The sequence below is a fragment of the Chinchilla lanigera genome, unplaced genomic scaffold (assembly GCF_000276665.1).
Source record: "Chinchilla lanigera isolate Chin_1 unplaced genomic scaffold, ChiLan1.0 scaffold00005, whole genome shotgun sequence".
NCBI classification, from domain to species: Eukaryota; Metazoa; Chordata; class Mammalia; order Rodentia; family Chinchillidae; genus Chinchilla; species Chinchilla lanigera.
This window is the reverse complement of record NW_004955406.1, coordinates 36,600,813-36,615,511: the sequence shown is the minus strand read 5'-3', so window position 1 is coordinate 36,615,511 and position 14,699 is coordinate 36,600,813. Positions and strand designations below refer to the sequence as shown.

General features: G+C 38.5%; 1 pseudogene; it reads right to left on the bottom strand.

Moving 5' to 3' along the window:
- Positions 1-7,076: 7,076 nt before the first annotated feature.
- On the bottom strand, positions 7,077-9,539 carry LOC102004350 (annotated as a pseudogene).
- Between the last annotated feature and the right edge of the window lie 5,160 nt (positions 9,540-14,699).

Genomic DNA, 14,699 nt, shown 5'->3' with positions numbered 1-14,699 from the left:
GGCTGGGGATTTAGCTCAGCGGCAAAAGCGCCTGCCTGGCAAGCGCAAGGTCGTGAGTTCGGTTCCCGGTACCGGAGAAAAACCAAAAAAAAAAAAAAAATTTAAAAAAAAAAAACTTTTCATAAATATTGTTTTTAATGTCTGCACAGTGTTACATCACACTGGTGTACCATAATTTGCTTAAATTTTCCTCTCCTCAATCAGGGCTTTTCCTAGCAGTTTAATTTTTCCCTTGAATAACTGAGGAACCTTGATGTTTAGATTAATTTTCAATAAATAATAAAGTAGGTTGCAAAATTAATAAACTATGAAAGAAAAGTGGGTCAGTAGCAATATGAAGTGAAGACACAGCGGCTCACAGCCATGGGTCCTATGTCGAGCTGTAATCGAGATATTCTGTCTGAACATTTGTGTTTCACATTCTCCAAAGAGGGTTCGAGATGATTACGGAAACCTGGAATCAGGACAAAGTAAAAAGGTGCTAAAGGCAGGCCACGAATTTGATTCTAAGCATTGGGCAGAGCAAATTATTAGATTCATGGTTTCTTGACAATGAAAACCAAATTCCACTTAGAATGGCAGCTTCAGCTGGTGTGGGGAACTAAGGGAAATTCTTACAAAGGGCACAAGAAGATATGGCGCTATAAGTCACCCTTGAACCTAGACGGCAAGAGGTCTGCTTTCCAGCTTAGGCTTTGCTGCTAACAAGCAGTGTGGGTACACCACTTAACTCATTCTTATGGTCTTCATTTTTGCCATTTAATGATTGTTTCCCCACCGTGTCCCAAGCACTGGGGTTCAAAAGTAAAGAAGTTTTTGTCCTTGAAGAGCACAGATGCTGGTGGGGAAAATAAGCATGTAAGCAGCTTCTTTGAACACATGACAGAAGAGTAACAGGCATGAAGAGAGAGGTGACTGACATTGTCCCATCGGACATTTGTGACTTTCAGGTTACTGCAGACAACCAAGTATCACTCTCTGTAAAATTCAATTACATTTGTCAAAAGCAATATCTTGAATTCAGAATCATTAAGATGTTAATAAGGACTGAATTCACAAAGTGTTAGAGAAGCAGTCATCCCCAGGGATGGGAACTGCATTACACCAGAACACGATGGAAATGTCTCTTGTATTCTCACTTCGAGATTTTAAAATGTGTCTTGAGGGCTGGGGATATAGCTCAGGGGCACAAGCACCTCCCCAGCAAGTGCAAGGTCTTGATTTCAGTTCCCGGTACCAATAATTAATTAATTAATTAATTAATAAAATGTGTCTTATTTTGCAAAATTCTGTTCCATCGAAGTTATCTTTTCTGATTGTGTGTTTTGTCTAAAAACTGATGCTCTTGATTTCTTTCATTACCTACATCCACCCGTGTTCTTCTCTTCCCAGAATCTCTTCTCTAACATCCCTATCTTCCACATTACCACTACAAATACCTGTTACTGTTTCACCCCAAGTTGAAGGGCGCACATTATTTTTTGTTTGTTTCTCAGTACTGGGGATTAAACTGAGGGCCTTGATGCTGTGCTACGCCCTAGCCCTTTCAAAATTTTTTTAATTTTGTGATAGGTTCTTCCTAAAATGCTAAGTTACCACAGCTGGGTTCAAACTTGCCTGCCTCAGCCTCCCATAGTACTGGGGTTACAGGCCTGTGCCACCACACCCAGCTAAATAGTCACGTTTCTTTGGCTCTTATTTTTCTTTGGTTTCTTGTATCCTGGCTAATCCAACTGTACAACATTTTTCCCCCAAAGAGCAAATCAGATTTTTTATTCCCCTCTGTTCTCACTGACAATTCCTTGTCCCTATTCTGGTAGCCCTTACTTGAGATCCTCTAACATCTTCTGCATGGAGTTCTCTGCTTTTGTTTCCTATGGCCTCTTCTAATTATTCCTGTGCACCTTTTCATCATCAGCTTCTAAGGTGATTTAATCCTTAGAATTCCTTTAATAACCCTGTCATTTTCCAGAGTCAATGACTAATGCGAACTTAATGGAAACTACAAAGAAGGGTCTTCCATCCCAACAGCTTTTATTTCACAGATGCTCCTTTTGATATTTGTCTCTCAGGCATGAGAGCTTCTTTCATGGGTGACGGTGAGTTTTTTTTCTCATCCTTTAAGATTCAGAATCTCAGTTTTCCAGAGGTCTTTTAATATTCACCTTTGTATTTCCTCCCACCATTCCTTCCTTCCTTTTGCATTTCTGGAGTGGAACCCTTGCACATGCTAGGCCAGTGCTCTACCACTGAGCTACAAGCATCTTCTTTGTATTTTCTTAATGGTATAACCCACATTTGTATACCTTTCTTCATTTCTTACACACATATTTAAATATTTTGCTCTCTCACTAAACTGCAAGTTCTGAGGCTCTGGACCATGTCTGCTGTAAACACTAACTGGAATAGTGATGCTGCTTTGGGTGACTACTTCTGTCCTATTCCTCTCATTCTCCTGGCTTCAGCTCCAGAATCTGCATGGCAGTGGCCATCTTATGTGGCTATATTTTTCCAACCACAGCATTGGACAACAGATAGGCTTGTAAACCAGTCTGAGCCAGTCACAACAGTCCACTCTGTAGACATGAGAACAGAATGGAGCCAGGATCCTAGTCGGGAGTTGAGAGAGAAAAACCATTTCTTCTCCTGTTTGGGAGCTGTAAGATCAAGAGCCTGAAACAGTTAGACACGGTATCTCCCACCAGAAAAGGAAGATCTGAAAACAGCTGAGAAGTTAACAGAGTCCTCTTCTTGCCATTCTGAGAATGAACTGTGCAATGAGTTATTCAATTTGGATAACTGTCCCAGGATAACTATCCCAGTTATCCTCCCTTTATATTTGTTTCACATGGTTTGAGGTGCATTTCTGTCATTTGCTGATGAGAAGATGCTGATTCATATATTTCAACTATATTTTGAAATTCTTGTAGCACAGATCTGTAAAATGGCACATATCTGGCATGCACTGTATCACATCTGACCTTAAAATTTTAAAAAACTATAGAAGAAAAAAATTTTTTTTGCTAAAGCTCTTTAAATTCTGTTCTGGAACTTTTTTCTAATTTATTTACTTCCTACAGGCTTTTGGTTACCCCTCCTGAAAATCGACTTGAGATGTAATTTATATCATTTTCTAAAAAAAAGGGGGAACTCCAACTTCTCTAAAGTTACAGACACCTTTATTTGTTGATTATTCCCTGAAATGTTGGTTTATGTATTTTACATATTAAATATATATAGAATGCTTTTGGGGATCAGGTGTCGCGCTAAGCATGTTACTTGGTTTTAATCACGGTACTCAAATTAGCTCATTTAATCCTCCCAACAAATCTCTGAGGGAGGTACTATTATTATCTCCAGTTGCAATGAGGAAATTGAAGTACAGAAAAAATAAGTCATTTGCCCAAGGTCCCACAGTTAGTGCATAGTGGAGGTGGAATGAATTCTTAGACTTTAATACACCTCAGAACAACTGGAGTGTTTGTTAAAAATGCAGATTCCTGGAACCTACAAATTCAGAACCAGACCAAAGAAAGGCCAAGTATTCTTTAGATTTTTTTTCCCATTTACTAAATCATTCTGATCTCCACCTGCAACTTTTAATAATCTATACAGATTATTCTCTTTGATTTTTGTAACAGAATGACAGTCTGCCACAAGTCTTTCTGATATTTACCTACACTTGGCATCCGTGACTAATACAAAATATATACCCTTCAAACATTTACTAGATATCTTAATCTTGAACTGATATACATCCAGCTTGTTGCAAAAGAATGGTGGCAACAGATATATGACAAAGACCTGGCCAAAGAATGCACCATTTAATCCTTTAACATTTCTTGCTCTATCACTCAAACAAGATCAGCAAAGAGCACATGTTGGACTTTGTTAGTTGGTTGTCTGTGGCAATACTGTCAATCTTTGTCTAGACTCACTAGCTCCCATTCAAAGCTCAGTGTCCTGCAGTCTGAAGATTGCTCCACCACACCTCTGAAACCCCTGGAACCAAGGTCAACAGCACCACCTGGAAATGGTATGATGGAGTCTAAAGGACTATTCTCTAGAGCCAGTCCAGCTCAGTTCCATTCCAGGGTCTACGTTCTGGCTTGAAGACTTTGCTTAAAGCCCTCGTGCTGTTCATTGTTCTTATCTATAAAATGGAGATAATAATTGCACCTACATCCTAGGCGTGAATGAAGTGAGGCTTGTCGAGTGCTTCGAGCAGTGTGCATACTATACCTTCAATAAATGCTACTCACCAGAATATAAACTTCATCAAGGGTAAAGTCAGTGTTCATTCACAACTGTAGCTTCAGTGCCTCACATATAGTAGGTATTCAATATAAATGGAATGGATTGCTAACTCCATGATGCAGTAACATTTTCAGGTCCTCTCTACCACCCCCACCTCCTCTACCTCTGGTGCCTGGGATCGAACTCAAGGACTGCTGATTACGTCACTTTCCCAATTAAACTTCTTCAGTCGTGCCCTTTTCCTAGAGAAGAATAACTGAGTCCCTTGTGTAAAATCAGGTTGGATCAGGTCTGGGGCAAGGTAGAGTTCATTCCTCTTTTATCATTTCCTTCTCTCACTGGAAAACCTCTTGCTCTAGCAATCCTGGGTGCGTTGCAGGTAAGTGGAACAGTCTGCGGTGCTCTCACAAGGCTGCACGTTTATAAATTCTTTCTCTGAAATGCTCTTTCCCAGCTCCCTCCCTGATCTCCTACTACTTCAACTCTTAGAGCTTCAGAAAAAGTATGAAATAAAATGCTTAACACAAAAGAGGCCACCACTTAATAGATTTTGGCTCCCTTTCCACAATCCACCTTCTTTCCCTAGCAAAACTGATTATTTGTTCTACTGCATGAACTACCTCCTGTACAAGCTGCTTTTAGTCGAGTAATCACTATGGATATACATTTATTTTTAAAATATAACTCTTCTACTAGGTTTCCTATCAGCAAGGTCCAGGTCTTAACGCTGTTTTCTGTCACCTAGTGCCTTGTAACTAGTAACTATCCGTAAGTGTAAATAAATAATGTAAGAATGATTATGAATTACTCTTATGTATTCAGTTTTTATTGGGAGTGGATGAAAACATTTTGGGGCAAGAATTTAAAAGTAACAGGCAGCACTTGACGAGCTGTCCCACTGTCCGTATGTGCTGGTTGGCACATAGTGTTACCTGCTTCCCTGTAACAACACTGCACGGCTATTCTGGGAGAAGGAAGAAAATGAGGCTCAGGGAGGTTAGGAAAATTGCCGGAAGTCACAGGGCTCCCGTGTGGTGGAGCTGGGAGTACATCCAAGAACTTTTCACTCCAAATCTTTAGCTTTGAGCTTCTCTACTTAACCTCCTCTTCGGATCCTCTTTGGTTCTTTGGCAAAACCTCCACATATGAACCCCTCTATGTCACTCAATATTATCTTAGGAAACATTGCAGCCAAGATTCTCTCTTGTATGAAACAGGTCCTGTTATCAGACAGTGGGAAATATGCAAACCATCATGTCTTCATTGCTGGCCTTGGCCACTTGGAGTTAAATGAAACTCCTGTAGAATTGTATTTTCTCTTTTTCTGAACTCCTGATTTCTTTCAGATTTTATATTTTACTACCCTGTGGGTTTATATTATATATTTATATATCACAGTATATTATATATATGCACATGTTCATATATATACACATATGTATATAGTTTCTTAAATATATGATACACATATAATGTACACATGCATGTAATATATATATATATATATATATATATATATATATATTTGTATCCTTATCCAAAATGCTTGGGACCAGAAGTTTTTCAGATTTGGGAGCTTTTTTGGATTTTGTAACATTTGCATAGACTTTTCTAATCTGAAAACCCAAAATCTAAAATGCTCTGAAATCTGAAACTATTTGAGCATCATTGCAGACAGTCAAAAAGTTTCAGATTTTGGACCATTTTAGATTTCTGATTTTCAGATTAGGGCTACTCAACTTGTGTATTATATATAATTAATATGTAAATATACATTGATTATATATAAAATGATATGTGATAGAATATTTAGAGATAAAACACAAAATACCCTCCCTCTTATCTGCAGGGAATCCACTTTAAGATCTCTAGTAGTTATCCAAGTCTGAGAATAGTGCCCAGTCCCATATAAACTATGTTGGTGGGGATATAGCTCAGCAGCACAAGCACCTGTCTAGCAAGCACAAGTCCTGAGTTCAATTCCCGATACCCAAAAAACAAACAAATGAACAAACTATATATACTACATCTTACCCCATATATACATATAAAAATTTAATTCTTTTGTTGTCTTAAGTAAAAATTTATGGTGTTATGATTGTAAGTTTTGTAGTAAAATTAGCATAAATATCTTTCTTTTCTCACAACTTCTCAGAGAGATTTGTTCTTAACCATGGATATTAGCAACTTCAGTATGTGGGTTTTTTTTTTTTTTTTTTTTTGCCTCATTAAGTCAAGAACTTTCACCTTTTCACTTAAAGGAAGCACATTACGGCTCCTCTGTGGCATATCTGAACTGCCAACATCAGTACTCTTGCCATCTGAGACCATTATTAAATAAAATAGGGGTGCTTGCACACAGCGTTGTGATATCATGATAGAGAGTCTGATAACCAACACAGCCACTAAGTGACCAGTGGTGGCAGGGGGCAGGTGGAGAGTAATGTATACACTGTGGATATCCTGGACAAAAGAATGATTCATACCCTGGGCAGAATGGAGCAAGATATCATCACCCACTCAGAATAGTACACAAAAAACTTATTATTTATTTCTGGAGTTTTCCTTTTAATATTTTTGGATCACAGCTGACTGTGGGTAATTGAAATTGTGAAAAGTAAAACTATGGATAAGGAAAGATGAATTATGTATGAGTTATGTATGTGTGTATATGTGTCGCTATTTCTATATGTGTACATGGCAAGATAAGGTCATTTTTCTTTGTTTTTGCATCATGCATTTTGAAACTGTTAAATGTATAGACATTTAGGATTATGTCTTCTCAGTTAACTGCACTTTTTATCATTAGGAAATGGCCTGATATTAATATAGCCACTTCAGCTTTCTTTTAGTTACTGCTTACATGTTGTGTCTTGTCCCCATTCTTTTATCTATAGATAGCATTTGAGTTCAGTTTCTTGTGGACAGCATGTAGTTTTTTGTTTTTTTAACCCTGAGTAGTCTTTCCCTTGGTGTGTGCTTAGACTATTTATATTTAATGTAGTTATGGAGATGTTTAGATTTGCTTCTGCTGTCCATGTGCTGTTTTGTTCCCCCACTTACCTCTATTGCCTGCCTTTAGTTTTTGGGTTTTTCAGTCCTGAGCATTGAACCCACGACCTTTGCACTGAGCTATATCCCTGCCCTTTTAGCTGCCCAAGCAAGACTAGGACTTTCAATCTTCTTGCATTAGCTTGCCTCTGTGCTGGCATTACAGGTGTGTGCCACTGTGCCTGGCCAATTTGAACGTTTTTTTATTCCACTGTTCCTGACCTACTGAAATAGACTTAATTTTCTGTAAAAGCTTTTTAATGGTTGCTCTAAGACAGGGTGTTTTAATTCTTAAATATCCAAGAATGAGCATTTTCTTTTTTCAACTAGTATACTCTCACCTGTTGCCAATTTCTCCTATAAATATTGTAAGTATTGTTTAGGTAGCTCAGCTTCTGGAGTTGAGGGAATTTCAAAATCAGAGAAGCTCTGTGAATCTGTGTGTGTGCTATGATTTGGCAATGTTTTTTCCTCGGGTTTGTGTGTCCCAATATTAGAAGCTATAGTTATGTCTTGATCACTGCTTTTCACATCACTGGAAGTATCCTTTGGGCAAAGTACATCTTGTTCCATCTAAGAGGCAGGGACACTGTCATTCACTTTTGGTCTGTGGACATCTTTGTTCAAAAAGGCAGTATTCCCATTTCTGTCTTGTGTGATAGCAAAACAGTATCAGCCTGGCTGTCCCAGCCTTGGCTTCCTTGTTCCATGATGTGTGTTGACTGAGAAGAATTCTGGGAGGAGATGTGGGTTGATTCTCCATCAGAGTCACTGAAAAGCTTGGGTGACTGAGATCCCCCGGTCTCTGTGGAGGAAGGGAAGTTTTCCAAACCCTCTTCTGTGACACTGTCATTTCTTTTAAAGAACACTTTTCACTGGGGTACACCTGCATCACCCTTTTGCTGAGGAAGCATTACAGAGTCCAGATCCTGCTGTGAAGCTGAGATATCTGATTCTTCTTCACTGTCACTGTTAGATTCTTCACAGTCTATGAAGTTGGTTAAAAGAGAGCTTTGCACAGTTTCCACTTCACAGCATCCTGTGCTGTTTTTCAGTTTTTCAGTTTTTCAGGCTGGTTTTGTGGTACTGCAGTCAGCAAAACAACCTCGGGATGAAGAGTTAGCTGGTACGGCAGCTTGTGCCTTAAAGGTACTGGCAGTGGGTCGTCAAAAAGGTTATCTTCCTCCTCTGAATCTAGATGGACCCTTCTAGCTCTCTTCAGTTTTCCAAGTGGCTTATACTTCAGCTCTGTATTTTGAGAAGACTGGCACAAAGGCTTTAAGATTTCTTTCACTTTGTCCAGAGTTATGCCCATTGGAATGACATTTGGTTACACATTCACGGGACAGAGGTAGCTCAAGAAATCTTTTATCTCACTGTAGGAGTGAAAAGAAAAACAAGCTCTGTATGAACTCTCTCTGGTCCTCACAATTACATTTGTTTTCCTGGATCTTTCTCCAAACCACATGGTGGATGGCTTAATCCTGATTGTGTGGAGTGGAATTTTATTCCTGGAAGTAAGTCCACAGGGTAATTTATCCCACTGATAGTACTCCTCTGCCTTGGGGGGGCGGCAGGCGTGGATCTGGGTGCTGCACTGAGTGGTGAGGTGGTGGAGGATGTCGGGCATGTTTCTGAACATGTCCAGCTTGTCTGCGTGAACCTGGACTCCCAGCTTCTCGCTAGGTTGGTGAATAAGTATGCATAGCCCTAAGCTGCTTTGCAGTTCAGCCACACCACGTGATACGGACTCCGAGTGATCCAGCTCAGGACCAGCTCCAAAATGCCACTTAGACACTCCCCTTGACTGGGAATCTGATAAAATCTTGGGTCACAGAGAGTAGTATCTAAATACACGCTCTGGATGTCTCTTACTCGGCCCCCAGAGTGCAGAAACTCCATGCTGGCAGCTTCTTCTTTGGCCAATCTGAAGTCTCGTGTGTATAACACAGTTCCATTATCACCCTGATATAAAAACCTTGCCCAATGCTTCATCCATCAAAGCTATCTGGGTAGGAGTTTCGATCTCAATTGCTACAATTCATTTCTCCCAGAATCTGTATTTCCGGTTGGTTAACAACAACTCCTTAGTAACAGGAGAATAGTACAGGTGGATCTTCAAGCCTTGTGACAGTGCAACAGGAAGTAGGCACTGGCTCTCAGGTTCTTCCTGTCCAACGATCTTTGCAGATGGTTGGGTACTTGGCCATCTGTCCCTGGAAGGAGCTCATTGTGCCCGGGGGGACTAGACCAAGATAATGCATTTAGAAATAAAATCTGGAAGAATTGAGAAGCCCAGAAAAGGAGACAAAATAATTCTTTTTTAAAAAAAATTAGTACATGAAGCCAAGCATGGTGGTGCATGCCTGTAATCCTAGCACTCAGGAGGCTGAGGCAGAAGGATCACTGAGAGTTCGAGGCCAGCTTGGATTACATAGTAAATTCAAGGTCTGCCTGAACTGCATAGGGAAACCCTGCCTCAAAAAAAAAAAAAAAAAAAAATTGGTACATGTTTGCAGTATATGCTGATTGCATTTATTGTGAGAATTGGTACATGTACACAACCCCTCTTGGTTCCTTTTTTGTTCCCTAACCACTCCTCTCTCCCTGCTCCCTCCATCTCTTGGGCCCCTTCCCATTTGCAAAAACCCTATTTCCACTTTTTTAGAATCTCTTTTTCCATCTTCTTCCCCTCCCCTCCATCCCCCTTCCTCCATCTCTTTTTCCCCTTCCCATTTGAAACAAAGATCTCCTTACTATGTATTTTTTATGCCGCTCTTTATTCATATTCTGAATTTCTCATATAAGAGAAACTGTGAATTATTTCAACTTGTGTGTATGATTTTTTTCACCTAATATCATGGTCTCAAGGTGCATTCATTTACCCACGGATGCCTCACGTTTATCTTTCTTCCTGGCAGAGTAGTACTCGATTGTATACAAATACATATTTTCTTTATCCATTCATCTGTTGATGGGCATATAGGCCATTTCCAAGGTGTAATTGTTGTAAATTGTGCTGCTATAAACACAAGTGTTCATGCATTGCTGTTATATGATTACTTTAACTCTTCTAGGAAGATACCTAGAAGGGTCATAGCTGGGTCAAATTAAATTTCTAGTTTTAGATTTTTTTTTTAATGAATCTCCATACTGATTTCTGTGGTGGCTGTACTAGTTTACATTCTCACTAACAGTATAAAAGGGTTCCTTTCTCCTTGTAGCCTGGCCAGCATTTGTTATCAATTGATTTTTTTTTTTTTAGGGTGGTCATTCTTTCCAGGGTAAGATAAAATCTCAATGTTGTTTTAATGTGCATTTCTCTAACAGCCAGAGATGTTGAACATTTTTTCATGTATTTATTGGCTGTTTACACTTCTTTTATTTGTTTGTTTGTTTTTCTGGTACTGGGAATCGAACTCACAACCTTGTGCTTGCCAGGCCGGTGCTGTGCCACTGAGCTAAATCCCCAGGTCCCTGTTTACACTTCTTATTCTGAGAACTGTCTATTCATTTCAGTTGCCTATTTGGTTAGGAGACAAATACAATAATTCTACCAAGAATTTTATCATTATATATCTTTACCTCTCTAAGAAATTGTTATACATATAATAAATCCATTTAAAAACAAACCAATTTTTTGTTCAAATGTATTATAGTGTTTATATTAAAATAATAGTAATCAAGAAAAAAATCTATAATCTTACACACAGATCAAATCCATACCTTATTTGTCTATCTTTCTGCCTCTATGGCTTTCCATACTATGGGTTCTGCATCTGGAGATTCAATCCATTCAGATGGAATATTTTTTAAAAACTGCATCTGTACTGAACAAGTAGAGATTTTTTTCTCATTATAATTCCCTAAACAATACAGTACAACAACTATTTATAGAGTATTTATATTGTATAGGTATTATAAGTAATCCAGAGGTGGTTAAAAGTATACAGGAGGATGTGCATAGGTTATATGTACATATTATGCAACTTTACAAAAAAGAATTGGGATTTGGATACCCATGGTGGGGAACCTGATTGAGGAAGTGAGGAGCAGGCCTAAAACCAATCCCCCATGGATCCTGAAGGTTATCTGTATTTACAGCCTATGCATATTCTGCTTTCTGCATTATAGCAATATGACACAATACAAGAAATGTTATATTCCCCCTCTTCTGTTGATAACATTAGCAGGCTTTTCTAGTTTGCTTCTGATTGACTTGTTTCTTATTTCCTCTCCCTTTTATCCTTCCCACTAGGAAGTCAGTGACAGTTTGCTGTATACCCTTACACATCTCTTTCCTGTTTTTAATCAGTTATATTTAGAGATGGGAACAGGAGAGTTTTGCTTCTGTTCTACAAAAATGAAAACATATAACATACATGTCTTTTATTTTTTTATTTAATGATGCATGGTTATCTCTTCAGGTTAATAAATACAACTCTCATGCTTTTTTCTTCTTTTTTTTAGATAGGGTCTCACTGTATAGTTCAGACTGTCCTTGAACTTGTGGCAATCCTACTGCCTCAGCCTCCCAAGTGCTGGGATTACAGGTGTGCAGCACCACACCCGGTGTCTAACTCATTCTTTTAGCAGCCTAATATTCTAAGGGATGAAGATACCACAATTTATTCAGCCATTCCTGTGCTGAAGGGTACTCAGGTTGTTTCCAGTTCTCTGCCTCTGTACACAATGCTGCAACAAGCAACCTCAAATATACATATCCTTGTACACTAATGTTTTTGTTTCTATGGGATACAGTCCCCCAAACAGGAATCATTTATACAAAGTAGGTTAGAGCATCATTTATAAATAAATAAAAGTATGTAATGTAGCACCACAGATTCAAGGAAATTCAGTAAATGATAATGGTGAATATATTTGACTATGTGGTTAGCCTTTTGATGAGAAAAGATGTTTCCCAGCAACTAGAAAACATATATCATTGAATGAGAATTTGTAAGCAAAGAACAAAAGACAGAGCCTGGCCCACAGCTCCTGGGAATCATTGTTCCAAAGCACATTTCCTGTTGTGCTTCCTAGGCCACCTTAGATTGGTAGAGGAAGAGTTCTTTGAAATCCTATTACTGGACACAGAGTCCCTGAACCTCTACACTAATCAAACTTCAATATGCTTTTAATAAACCTGAGTCTTGAGAGGTTTCACCAATTGTATTAGCTTGAAGCTGGTGACTTAAAGAGCTATGAAGGTGTCTCTTGAAGGCAGGGAGTGCTAAAGTGCATCACATGAGGAGCCAAACACTAACCCTGGGCTCTGCCAATTTGTCAGCATTGTGACGCTGAGCAAGACTTAAAATCCCCTTGTATCAAATAAAGCTAATGATATTCATGCTGCCTACTTTGCAGTATTATAGTGAGGAACAAGTGGAATTATGTAAATGAAAGTGCTTTGTCAGAGCTACGTATATTAGCATTGTTAATACTATTCTGATTCTTGAGTAGGCACTGTACTGTGTATCATGGCACCTTTCCTGTTCTTTGTATTGCTAAGAAAGAACATATTACCACTGAAAAGAAGATTGATTTTGTAACAATCATGGCTGGGCGTGGTGGTGCAGGCCTGTAATCCCAGCACTTGGGAGGCTGAGATAGGAGGATCATTGCAAGTTAGAGACCAGCCTGGTCTACAAAGTGAGCTCAAGGCCAGCCTGAACTGCATAGTGAGACCTGTCTCAAAAAGACCAAAAAAAAAACCAAAAAAAAAAACAAAAAACCATGAAGTACACTGAAAAAGTGTGGACCAATCAATATAAACAAAAGAGACTAGATGCTAGCCACTGAATCTATCTGCATCTATTATTTAATAGATGTCTATAACAGTGAAAATATTTACAAAGCTGTCCCATTTTTAATGTTTTACAGATACTGTAAATGAGAATGAAGTAATGAAATATTTTTCCTCCTCTTTCCCTTAAGTTTCTATTTTTAACTCCTGTACAGTATCAGATGCAACATCCTGGTGTATTTTTCTCTAGTCCTGGCTGTTGCTCATAAAGTACACATGTGCTTACAGGAATCCAGCTACTCTTTGAATGCTTCCTGCCCAAACACTGTTATTTTCTGAAGAAATTGGTACTTCTATTAATGAATACACCATATATAATATATATATGGATGTAACAGCAGAAACTACCTAAAACCTATGAGGACTCATTCATTTCAGAAATGTGGTATGTGTTCAGTATTTACTCATTAGTAGGACAGAATGCTGGTGTAAGGAGTTCCAGAAACCTCAGTGCCAGTTGAAGATTGGCAGTTGGTTCCTTCCAGCTGTTTTTAAAGGTATTCACTCTGTAGAGACCTTAAAAGTATCTTATTGTTATCACTTAAGATGATGATGTTTAGCTGTCTCTTTTGACTCTCCCTCCCGAGAAACCAGGGTGTTTTTCTAGGACTGAAGAGTTTATGAAGTTCTGCAGAGTTAAATCTAAATAAATGAATACAACTGTCAATATCTGCTAACCTCAGTGGGAGGGAAAAGTCACCATGTGTGGGGCATACAATTAAATTAATCAGCACTATATATTTTGCCTTTCAGGTAGTTGTAGGAGCATCAGATAGACAGACACCCCAAGAAAATGAAAGCTACAAAGCCCTTGGAGTGATTTCAAGTTTTAGTCCTCTGCATAGTCATTAGAAACTATTCTTTTAGGACTTTCTGATCCTGTGAAGTGTACATATGTTGAAGGGAAAATCTTTTGAGATTGAAACTGTATTTAAAATCTTCTTTTCAGTATAGGTCTGGTTTTCAAAAGAGGTGTGTGTGTGGTATTAGGTATTGAACACAGGGCCTCACACATGCTAGGAAAGTGTTCTACCACTGAGTTATTTTCCCATCCCTTTTTAATTTTATTTTTTAGGCAAGGTCTTGCTAAATTGCTCAGGCTGGCCTTGAACTTGCAATTCTCCTGCCATAGCCTCCTGAGTAGTGGGAATTACAGGCACACACTATCACATTGAGCCAAAGAGAGATTTTTGTTGTTGATCATTTTATGTTACTTTAGAGGGTTAAATTGGTTACCATTTAAAAGAGAACAAATAATATGGAAGTACAGTAAATAAATTATAATAGTGATTGTACCTACTATAGAAGGGTTCTTTGATTTTCAAAATATATAGATTTTTTTACAAAAACAGTAATAATGCATACTATTCAATGTTCAGAAAATTTCATTTACTCATCTCTCACAAAGCAAAATATTTCTATTCATCTCACATATGCAATTGAAATTTGAGCTGCTGGGCAATTTAGTGAAATCCTGTCTCAAAATAAAATTTTAAGAAAGCCTGGGAGACTGTAGCTCAGTGGCACAGTGCTTGTCTGGCATGTGTGAGGCGCTGAAAGAAAAAAAAAGAATTAGCAATTCTTG